At 41.8% G+C, this 12,125-nt stretch overlaps 1 non-coding gene across 1 annotated transcript; it reads right to left on the bottom strand.

Moving 5' to 3' along the window:
- Positions 1 to 551: 551 nt before the first annotated feature.
- Positions 552 to 659, bottom strand: LOC112204253 (U6 spliceosomal RNA). Its single transcript, XR_002937829.1, has one exon. It is a non-coding gene; the product is annotated as a U6 spliceosomal RNA (small nuclear RNA).
- Between the last annotated feature and the right edge of the window lie 11,466 nt (positions 660 to 12,125).

Raw genomic sequence — 12,125 nt, 5'->3', positions numbered from 1 at the left:
AATTGATAATGAATACATTGCTAGGCAATCACGAGTGGTATGGTCTGGCTGGAGTGTCAAGCATGACAGGGATAGCAAGAGGGAGGGACCTGATCCATTCACTCATGTATTCAACAAATATTTATTAAGATCCTACTGTGTACCAGGCACAGGATAGATGGTAAGGATACAATGGTGGGCAAAAACACATACGGTTCCTGCTCTTGTGGAGATACAGTCTAGTGGGGTAGATAGCTATTAATCAATAATCACACTAATTAATCTAAGCTGGGCGTTCTGCTCCAGGGACCACTAGGTGTCCTCATATCCACTCACTCTATCTACAATAACAGAGCTCCAGGTACACAGCTACGCACAAGGCAGCTAAAATAAAGGCTACTTTTCTGAGCCTCCCTTACGGCTGAGTGTAGCCACATAACCAAGTTCATTCATTCGTTCATTCTTTTTCTTTCATTCTTTCTTTCTCCTTTTCTTTCTTTCTTTCTCCTTTTCTTCTTTCTTTCTCTCTCTCTTTCTTTCTTTTTTTCTTTCTTTTTCTCCTTCCTTCCTTCCTTCATATGGACCACATCACAAATTTGCATGTCACCCTTGCGCTGGGGCTGTAGCTAAGTTTCTCTGTATGGTTCCAATTTTAGTATATGTGCTACAGAAGCGAGCACGTGACCAAGTTCTGATCAGTAAAAGGTGAGTAAAAGTAATGAGTGCAATTCTTGGGTCATGCTCTTATAAGCAGCAGCTGTTTCCTCCCTTTTCTCTTTCTTCCTTCCACTGGCTGGAATGTGGATGTGGCAGAGCATTCTCCCAAAGCATGCTAGGGAGCCCAACAAGGCAGAAGGGCCCTGGGTTCCCAACATCGGAGCCTCCAGACAAGTCCTGGGCTGCTTAGGCCCACCCGGATTTAAAAAAATTACCTGGGCACAAAAATGACCTGGGCATGGTGGCAGATGCCTGTAATCCCAGCTACTCAGAAGGCTGAGGCAGGAAAATTGCTTGAACCTGGGAGGTGGAGGTTGCAGTGAGCCAAGATTGCACCACTGTACTCCTGACTAGGCGACAAGAGCAAAACTCTGTCTCAAAAAAAAAAAAAAAATAGAACTAAACGAAGGCCACTGTGGCTTAGAGCCTAGAGTAAGAATGTATTAAAATAATGGTGGGAGCTGATGCCAGGCTTTGAGGACTTGAAGACCATATCAGAGATGTGAGTCTTCATTCTAAGACCAGGGGGACTTGAGCCCAAGGAGTTCAAGACCAGCCTGAGCAACATAGGCAGACCCTCACCCAAAAGAAAAGTTAGCTGTGTGGTGGTGTGTACCTGTGGTCCCACACACTCAGGAGGCTGAGGTGGGAGGATTTTTTGAGCCAAGGAAGTCAAAGCTGCAGTGAGCTGTAAGCTGTGATTATGCCACTGCACTCCAGCCTGGGGAGACAGAATGAGACCCTGTCTCATTAAAAAATAAAATAAAATAAAATAAAATAAAACAAAACAGTGGGAAATGGTTAAAATATTTTAAGCAGGGTAATGATATTATCAGATTTGTGTTTCAGATACTTTGCTCTAGTTGGGATTAGGGTTAGGATTGTGGTTTGGATAATACTACAGCAGTCTAGAAAGAAATTCACAACCACCTGAGGTGGTAAGTATTATTATTAACTGTATTTTAGAGATGTGAAAACTCTGGCTCTAGGCACACAATTAGTGGCTGAGCCAGGACGCAAAGCCAGGTCAGCATTGCCATAACTTATTTACCAGTCCCCTGGCATTGCACTGGGGTAGCAGAATAGTTTTTCTCTTGTATCTTGTGCACAAGGATTATATTACTGGGCACGATGCTTTACCCAACTTTCAAAGTAGACAGCCAACTTGATCTGCTAAGATATTCTTCCTCCTGTACCCTGATTCTGGTGAAGAAATGCTCCTGAACCCTCTGCCTCCACGTCTACCCATAAGTTGTGGGGACAGAAGCACAGTGTGAGAAACAGACTCCACCACACCTTCTTGGCTGTGCAAAGAAGTCAGATGATGTTGGAGTCTGTGCTACTGTGCCAGAAAGCATATTAAGGAAGAAATAGTCCCTCTAGTGCAGAAAACGGGCTCTTCCACGAATTCAGGACCAAATCTTTTTATATAGAAAATCCATGTAGAATGAGTGGGTCAGGGCCGGGCGCTGTGGCTCACACCTGTAATCCCAGCACTTTGGGAGGCTGAGGCGGGCAGATCACTTGAGACCAGCCTGGCCAACATGGTGAAACCCTGTCTCAACTAAAAATACAAAAATTACCTGGGTGTGGTGGCGTGTGCCTGTAATCCCAGCTACTCAGGAGGCTGAGGCAGGATAATGGCTTGAACCCAGGAAATGGAGGTTGCAATGAGCCAAGATCATGCATCTGCACTCCAGCCTAGGCGACAGAGCAAGACTCAGTCTCAAAAAAAAAAAAAAAAAAAAAAAAAAAGAATGAGAATGAGAATGGATGGGTCAGGAAAAACGTTCACCTCCCCCAAAAAGCCATAAAAGATAAGTTCTAATTTAGAAAAACATTCATGTAGGAAAAAGAAGGGGGATTGCTGGAAGAGAAAGTGAAGGATTATGAAGATAAATTCATAGTTTACCCTTCACAATTAGCAGAGGGTGCATTATTTAAGAATAGCCTTTGTTTCTTAGTATAGCCTTCTCAGTCTTTGTTATTGATCATATGCCACCAAAAAACAAGTTCAGGATGGCTTTCTGTTTATTGTTAATATCAGAAAATATTCATATATCCTGTCTGGGGTTTTTTTGTGTGGGGGGTGGGCATATTTATATTCTGTTTTGAAAAAACACAGAAGAGTACCTTTTGGTATGCAGAATTTTCTTCTTAAACTTACACTGCCTTACTAACTTGAAAAATGTGTTCCTAATAAATAGCAAGATTTTTGGTGGGTGTGCTGTTAAGGTTTTGCTATCCACATTCAGTAACCATTAAATTACCAGTTCTAAGAGTTGTCAAATATTGACTGCGAAGTTGTTGCAAAGGTCTTTGCGAACACTTGACTCTCAGATTCTTGGTCACTTAGTTATTCTGGGCATCTTATTTTTTTGAGAAGGAGTCTCACTCTGTCACCCAGGCCTGAGTGCAGTGGCACAATCTCAGTTCACTGCAACCTCTGCCTCCCGGGTTTAAGTGATTCTTGTGCCTCAGCCTCCCAAGTAGCTGGGACTACAGGTGCACGCCACCACACCCAGCTAATTTTTGTATTTTTAGTAGAGACGGGGTTTCACTGTGTTATCCAGCCTTGTCTCGAACTCCTGACCTCAGGTGATCCACCCGCCTTGACCTCTGAAAGTGCTGGGATTTCAGGCACGAGCCACCGTGCCCAGCCTAGTTCTGGACATCTTCCATTCATCCCTCCAGATGCTCTCTACCCTTCTCCACTGTCCTCTGTGCTCTGGGAAGCTGACCACTATAGACTAGGTCAGCTGGCTCCCTTGTCTTCTGGTTACAGTGGGTCCAGCAATGGGGAGCCCAGCAGGAGATCTGAGGGTGTAGCAGTGCGATCCCTCCCTGTAGGGTTACTTCCAGCTGGTCTAGTTACATAAAGGAGGTGGGGGGGGGGGCGGTCTTCGCTTTTCGCTTCCGTCAGACAGGCCCCTCTGTCTCCTGGTTCCCCCACCCTTGACCCTTTAGACTTAGAGCAATAATGGGGCCCCACTGCTACTAGCCCTGGGGGACTGCACTATTCATGGTTTCCTACACCTGGTCCACACCTCTGTAAACATTCCCTTTATTAAACTCTCCTTAAGTAATCCCAGTTTAAGTGTGTCTTCTGTTTTCTTCAAGGACTCTGACTGACACAGTAATAATACCTTACAGCTAAAAGCTTTTACAGTGTCTCATTAATGTATTCAGACTTGGATAACATATTTTGGATTTTTTAAACAGTAGACCTAGAACCTTAAAATGTGTCAGGGTTTGATTCCTAAATCTGTCTGCTGTTAAGTAGAACTGAACAGTGCCTTTGTTTTTGTCACTGGCATTTATTGTAGCCTTTGTGTTTTTATTTTCATCTGTTGTTCCCTGTATGGTTTTTATATTTATGTCATGTTAAGGCATGAAACAGCTTTTTCCCATTGATTATTGCTTGGTTCATTTTTTATCCTCTCTAATGCCCGGACTGACAAGCCTGTGAATGCCCTGAAGACAGGGACCAAGTGTTCTTCTGTTTGTATCCTCTGCATGAAGCACATGACAGACATTTTGAATGAATGGAGAATATCATCTATTCTGGATTTCAGTTATTAGGGAGCAAAGATTATCAGACAGTGCTCTGCCCACCTGGGCACTACCCAGTCATGCTCTGAAGCCCCAGCAATGGCTGACAGGAATTTTATACATTCTCACAGCTTAACCACAGAGGTTGTATAATGTGAGTCAAAAATCAGAAATGAACCCAAACCTACTTTCCATTTCGAAGTAAAGTTTCTTTCATAGAGAATAAGGGATTCATAGGAATGTAAAAGAAATCCTTCAACTTGACAACCCACTGACAAGACAGCTGAAATGTATAAGACAGAAACCACTTTTCTTCTTTGCATTGAAAGTAGGTTAATGTGGTTAATTCATGAATGTTTAAATGGGATAATTTGCTCAGAGAAAAAAATTGTTCATCTTTGAATTTTTGAAGGAGAAAAGAATGAAAAGGTAATGTGAGTCTGTGAGCCCCTCAGCTTCCAAAGGTCCCTCACCACCGTCTCCATTTGCTTTGCCCTCTTCCCATGCTCTGATCAGCTCTAATTTTTTTTTTACCCTGCCAACATCTTGATTTTGTCTAATTTTTGACTCACATTTTACAGCCTCTCTGGCTAAGCTATAAGAACATATTACATACATTGGGATGGGTACAGTGGCTCACAGCTATAATCCCAGCTTTAAGAGGCCAAGGCAGAAGGATTGCCTGAGCTCAGGAATTTGAGACCAGCCTGGGCAACTTATCAATACCCCATTTCTACAAAATAAATTTTTTTTTAATTAGCTGTGCATGGTGGTGCATGCCTGTAGTCTCACTCAGCTACTGAGGAGGCTGAAGCAGAAGAATCGCTTGAGCCTAGGAGTTGGAGGTTACAGTGAGATATAATTGTGCCACTGCACTCCAGCCTGGGTGACAGTGAGACCCTAAAAAAAAAAGAAAAAGAAATAAAAAATTTTTTTAATGTACAAAAAACAAAATAACATACATGTTTCCACCTTGCTTACTAAGTGTTGTTTACCTTTCTCATGTTTGCTCTGGCACTGGCCATTGTTTTAAACTTTACAATGCTGGTCTGGCTTGGTGGCTTATGCTTGTAATCCCAGCACTTTAAGGCTGAGGCAGGAGGTTCCCTTTAGCCCATGAATTTGAGATCAGCCTGGGCAACCTCCCAACTACTTGGAGGGCTGACACGGGAAGATCGCTTGAGCCTGTGAGGTCGAGGCTGCAGTGAGCCATGATGGCACCATCTCATTTCAGCCTGGGTAACAGCCAGACCATGTCTCAAAGATAAAAATAAAACAATATTAGAATGCTAAAACTTTCATTTTTAATTTTACAGGCCTAAGTATCCTCCTTTAATTAATTAATTTAAGTTAATTTATATTAAGATCTTCATAGTATTGTTTATATTTTCAACCAGTGTATGTAATCCACGTATCCAACAATAAGTAGATATGCCAACTGAAGCAGATAAGGCCAATTAAAAAATGATAAACACACGTGTCAACCTCCTTGGCAACTAATATGAGCAAATTCCAGTCAACCTCAACCTGCAAAAAGACCACTGGCAATGGCAGTGCCCCCACCACTGCTGCATGGTCTATCCCAACTGCAGTCCCTGGCTGAGTATTCCAGTTCATTGCTTTTGGGTCTAAGCTCGCATCTTACCTCTCAAAAGCCCTGAATAAAGCCCTACAGAATTCTGACAGCCAGAACACAATCTTCACACATCTGTGACACACAGGACTTCAGAATTAGTCCCAATTGACAACCTCTTCATTCACTGAGAATCACTTCAGCTAGCATATCTCACTGGCCCACACCTCCCTACCCCTGTTCCTGTATTGCCCCGTAGACTTATTTTGAGTTACTGATCCTAATCATTCAATATTTACTGGCACCTCTATGTGCCAGACATTAAGCGTTGGTGAATGACAGGGATGTGGTTGCTGTATCAACCCTCCTGTGGGCCTTTTCTTCTTCAAAAGGTAACAAACCGGCCAGGTATGGTGGCTCATGCCTGTAATCCCAGCACTTTGGGAGGCTGAAGCGGGTGGATCATGAGGTCAAGAGATTGAGACCATCCTGGCCAACATGGGGAACCCCGTCTCTACTAAAAATACAAAAAATTAGCAGGGTGTGGTGGCACACACTTGTAGTCCCAGCTACTCGGGAGGCTGAGGCAGGAGAATCTCTTGAACGCGGGAAGTGGAGGTTGCAGTGAGCTGAGATCACGCCACTGCACTCCAGCCTGGCAAGACAGCAAGACTCCGTCTCGAAAAAAAAAAAAGGTAACAAAACAAAAGTTCTCCAGATCCTAAAGGCTAAATCTTAACAAACTTTTCAGGACTACTAAAGACTAGAACCTAGACCTCTGTACAAACAGGTTTTGTTTGGTTTGTCTGAAATTAAGAAACTGCCTCTACGAGATTCCAGCACTCATTCATTCCTAACATAACCTCTTACCTCAGTGCTATGCTCGTGTTGGAAGAGTTATGCTCTTGTGTAAAAAAGCAGAATTTTGAGTGAGTCCAATCCCAGATTTTTTTTTTTGAGATGGAGTTTCGCTCTTGTCACCCAGGCTGGAGTGAACAATCTCAGCTCACTGCAACCTCCACCTCCCGGGTTCAAGCAATTCTCCTGCCTCAGCCTCCCAAGTAGCTGAGACTACAGGCACCTGCCACCACGTCTGACTAATTTTTTGTATTTTTAGTAGAGATGGGGTTTCACCGTGTTGGCCAGGCCAGTCTTGAACTCCTGACCTCAGGAGATCGACCCGCGTCAGCCACCCAAAGTGCTGGGATTACAGGCGTGAGGCTCTGTGCCCAGCCCCAGTCTTGAATTCTGTTAGTTTGACTAGAAAGGTACACAGTAATGCATGCATGCCTTTGTTATTTTTAATTAACTTAAAAATGTTTATTTTTAGCTAATTTATTGGTGGAACCTGCCCCCAATATTTCAGTGTAGGTTCTTTCTATTTTCCGTAAGTGTCGGCTGGCTGAGAAACAAAGAGAAAGAGTATAAAGAGAGGAATTTTACAGCTGGGCCTACAGGGGCGACATCACATATCAGGAGGACCATGATGCCCACCTGAGCTGCAAAACCAGCAAGTTTTATTAAGGATTTCAAAAGGGGAGGAGGTGCAAGAACAGGGAGTAGGTCACAAGATCACATGCTTCCAAGGGCAAAAAAACAAAGATCACATGCTTCTGAGGAAACAGGACAAAAGGCAAAACAGAACTACTGATAAGGGTCTATGTTCAGCTGTGTATGTATTGTCTTGATAAACATCTTAAACAACAGAAAACAGGGTTCAAGAGCAGAGAACCGGTCTGACCTCAAATTTACTAGTGGGGGGGTTTTTCCCCACCCTAATAAGCCTGAGGATACTGCAGGAGATCAGTGTGTATTTCAGTCCTCATCTCAACCGCATAAGACAGACACTCCCAGAGCGGCCGTTTATAGACTTCCCCCAAGGAATGCATTCCTTTCCCATGGTCTTAATTATTAATATTCCTTGCTAGGAAAAGAATTTAGCGATATCTTCCCTACTTGCACGTCCATTTATAGGCTCTCTCCAAGAAGAAAAATATGGCTCTATTCTGCCCAACCCCACAGGCAGTCAGACCTTATGGTTGTCTTCCCTTGTTCTCTGAAAATTGCGGTTATTCTGTTCTTTTTCAAGGTGCGCTGATTTCATATTATTCAAACACACATGTTTTACAATCAATTTGTACAGTTAACACAATAGTTGTCCTGAGGTGATGTACATTCTCAGCTTATGATGATAACAGGATTAAGAGATTAAAGACAGGCATAAGAAATTATAAAAGTATTAATTTGGGGAACTGATAAATGTCCATATTAAAATGAAATCTTCACAATTTATGTTCAGAGATTGAAATAAAGACAGGCATAAGAAATTATAAAAGTATTATTTGGGAACTGATATATGTCCATATTAAAATGAAATCTTCACAATTTATGTTCCTCTGCCGCGGCTCCAGCTGGTCCCTCCGTTTGGGGTCCCTGACTTCCTGCAACACTAATTTTAAGTAAATATTTAAATAATTTCAGATTCATAATAGTTTCAAATTTATAGAAAAGTTGCAAGAAGGTGGGTGGATCACGAGGTCAGGAGATCAAGACCATCCTGGCTAACTTGGTGAAACCCCATCTGTACTAAAAATACAAAAAATTAGCCCGGTGTGGTGGCACGTGCCTGTAGTCCCAGCTACGTGGGAGGCTGAGGCAGGAGAATCGCTTGAACCCGAGAGGTAGAGGTTGCAGTGAGCTGAGATCGTGCCACTGCACTCCAGCCCAGGCGACAGAGTGAGATTGCATCTCAAAAAAAGAAAAAAAAACAGACACATAGAGTAATGGAAAAGAATAGAGAACCCAGAAATAAATTCATACATCTACAGTGAACTGATTTTTGACAAGGCTACCAAGAGCATACATGGGGATAGAACAGTCTCTTTAATAAATGGTGCTGGGAAAACTGGATATCCATAAGCAGAAAAATGAAGCTAGGCCTCTATCTCTCATTATGTACACAAATCAAATCAAAATAGATTAAAGACAAATCTAAGACCTCAAACTATGAAACTACTACAAGAAAACATTGAAGAAACTCTCTAGGACACTGGTCTAGGCAAAGATTTCTTGAGTAATACCCCACAAACACAAGCAACCAAACCAAAAATGGACAAATAGGATTGTGGGTGAAAGATTACCTAGGTGCCAAGGCAAGAGACTGAAGGCACAAACTGTTTCAGTATAATAAAGAAAATAGTTAGAATAAGAATAGTTATAATACAAATTAGATATAGAGATGATCATGGACATTATCAATCATTAGTATAATCATTATTAATCATTAGCTTTTAATATTACTCTTCGTTGCATTACTAATATAACCTAGGAATAACTGGCGGGTATAGGGTCGGGTACTGAAGGGACATTGTGAGAAGTGACCTAGAAGGCAAGAGGTGAGCCTTCTGTCACGCCCGCATAAGGGCCGCTTGAGGGCTCCTTGGTCAAGCGGTAATGCCAGTGCCTGGGAAGACACCCATTACTTAGCAGACTGCAAAAGGGAGTCTCCTTTCCTTGGAGGAGTCAGGGAACACTCTGCTCCACCAGCTTCTTGTGGGAGGCTGGATATTATCCAGGCCTGCCCGCAGTCATCCAGAGGCCTAAACCCCTCCTTGTGGTGCTGTGCTTCAGTAGTCACGCTCCTTGTCCACTTTCATGTTCCTCCCATACTCCTGGTTCCTCTTTGAAGTTCACAGTAGATAGCGGTAGAAGAAATAGTGAAAGTCTTAAAAGTTTTTGATCTTTCTTATAAGTGCATAGAAGAAAACGCTGACGTATGCTGCCTTCTATCTTGCTCCGGCTACCTAAAACGGAAGGGCCCCCTGTCCTATGATCACGTGACTTGCTTCACCTTATCAATCACTTAGAAGATCCACCCTCCTTACCCTGCCCTGCTTGTCTTGTATGCAATAAATATCAGCACGCCCAGCCATTCAGAGCCACTACCAGTCTCCGCGTCTTGATGGTAGTGGTCCCCCGGGCCCAGCTGTTTTCTCTTTATCTCTTTGTTTTGTGTCTTTATTTATTACAATCTCTCATCTCCGCACACCGGGAGAACACCCATTAACCCCCCTAGGGGTTACATCAAGTTAAAAAGGATCACATCAAGTTAAAAAGATCTGCACAGCAAAGGAAACAATCAACAAAATGAAGAGACAACCCACAGAATGAAAGAAAATATTTGCAAACTACCCATCTAACCAGAATATATAAGGAGCTCAAATAACTCTACGGGAAAAAAATCTAATAATTTAACTTTTAAATGAACAAAAGACTTTAATAAACATTTCTCAAAAGAAGACATACAGATGTTAAACAGGCCATATGAAAAGGTGTTCAACATCATTGATCATCAGAGAAATGCAAATCAAAACTACAATGAGATATCATCTCACCCCAGTTAAATGGCTTTTATCTAAATGTCAGGCAATAACAAATGCTGGCAAGGATGTAGAGAAAAGGGAACCTTCATACACTGTTGGTGTGAGTGTAAATTAGTTGGCATGAATGTAAATTAGTATAACCACTATGGAGAACAATTTTGAAGTTCCTCCAAAAACTAAACATAGAGCTACTGTACAATGCAGCAATCCCACTGGATTACCCAAAAGAAAGGAAATCAGTATATCAGAAAGATATCTGCATGCCCATGTTTATTGCAGCACTATTCATAATAGCCAAGATTTGAAAGCAACATAAATGTCCATCAACAGATGAATGGATAAAGAAAATATGGTACATTTACACAATAGAATACTATTTAGCCACAAAAAAGAATGAGAGTCTGGGTGCACTGGCTCATGCCTATAATCCCAGCGCTTTGGGAAGCCGAGACAGTAGGCCTCCCTTGAGGCCCAGAGTTCAAGACCAGCCTGGTCAATATAGTAAGACCCCATCTCTGTGTAAAAATAAAATTAAATTAAAAATTAAAAAACAAGAGCAAGAATAAGATCCTATTATTTGCAACAACATGAATGGAACCGGAGGTCATTATGCTAATTGAAATAATCCAGGCACAGAAAGACAAACTTCACATGTTCTCACTTATTTATAAGAGCTAAAATTAAAACAACTGAACTCATGGAGATAGAGAGTAGAAGGATGGTTACCAGAGGCTGGGAACGGGGGGTGGCACAGAGGAGTGGGGTTGGTTAATGGGTACAAAAAAAATAGTTTAAAAGATGAGTAATACCTAATATTTGGTAGCACAGCAGAGTGACTATAATCAAAAATAATTTAATTATATATTTTAAAATGACAAAAAAAGTATAATTCAATTGTTTGTAACAAAAAGGATAAATGATTGAGGTGATGGATACCCCATTTACCCTGATGTGATTTTACACATTGCATATGTATATCAAAATACCTTATGTATTCTTGGAAGTCTATTTTGATTTAAAAAAAATTTTCTCATGTAAACCATAAATATATATACCTACTATGTACCCATAAGAATTAAAAATTAAAAAATTTTTTTAAAAGAAAACATTTTTGAGGACCCTAGGCACTGTGCTTACTCTACCTAATGGATAAGTTACCCCTGCAACTATTAGCAAGAGAAGGGCTGAAAGCAATGGGAAAACTCAGAAGGGAATGGTGGGAGGGCTAGAATCTGAAATTAGCCTAACTTATGAGATGAAGCAGACAATTTAGCTGTGAATCAACTAGAATGCTCTCAGGTGCAAGTAATAAAATTCTGACTCCAACTCACTAAAGCAATAACCAGAAAGTCCAGAAGTATGGCAAGACCCAGGCTTGGGTGATTCAATGACTCCACAGTATCTGCAATTTGAGTTATTATTTTTTTAATTTTTAAAAATTATTTTAAAATTTATTTTTGAAACAGAGTCCCACTCTGTTGCCCCAGCTGGAGTGCAGTGGCACAATCTTAGCTTCACTGAAGCTTCAAACTTCTGGGCTCAAGCTATCATCTCACCTCAGCCTCCTGAGTAGCTGGGACTACAGGCAGGTGCAGCCATGCTTGGCTAATTTTTATTTTATTTTTTGTACAGACAGGGTCTCACAGTGTTGCCCAGGCTGGTCTTGAATTCTTGGGCTCAAGCAATTCTCCCACCTCAGCCTCCCAAAGTGCTGGGTTTACAGGCGTGACCCACCACGCCAGGCTCTTATTTTTTTAGATTCACCATTCTTCTGTTCACAGTATCATCTTCATCCAGAGGCTAATTCCCTTTTATGGTCATCAGATGATTGTCCACAGAAATGTGGGCAGCATTCCTCGTTTACATCTAGTGAGACAACCAAGGAATTTGAATCCATCCCTTCTGATTGAGCCAACCTCAGT

The sequence above is a fragment of the Pan troglodytes genome, chromosome 7 (assembly GCF_028858775.2).
Source record: "Pan troglodytes isolate AG18354 chromosome 7, NHGRI_mPanTro3-v2.0_pri, whole genome shotgun sequence".
NCBI classification, from domain to species: Eukaryota; Metazoa; Chordata; class Mammalia; order Primates; family Hominidae; genus Pan; species Pan troglodytes.
The sequence above is the reverse complement of the archived record's forward strand: the minus strand, read 5'-3'. Positions and strand labels throughout refer to the sequence as shown.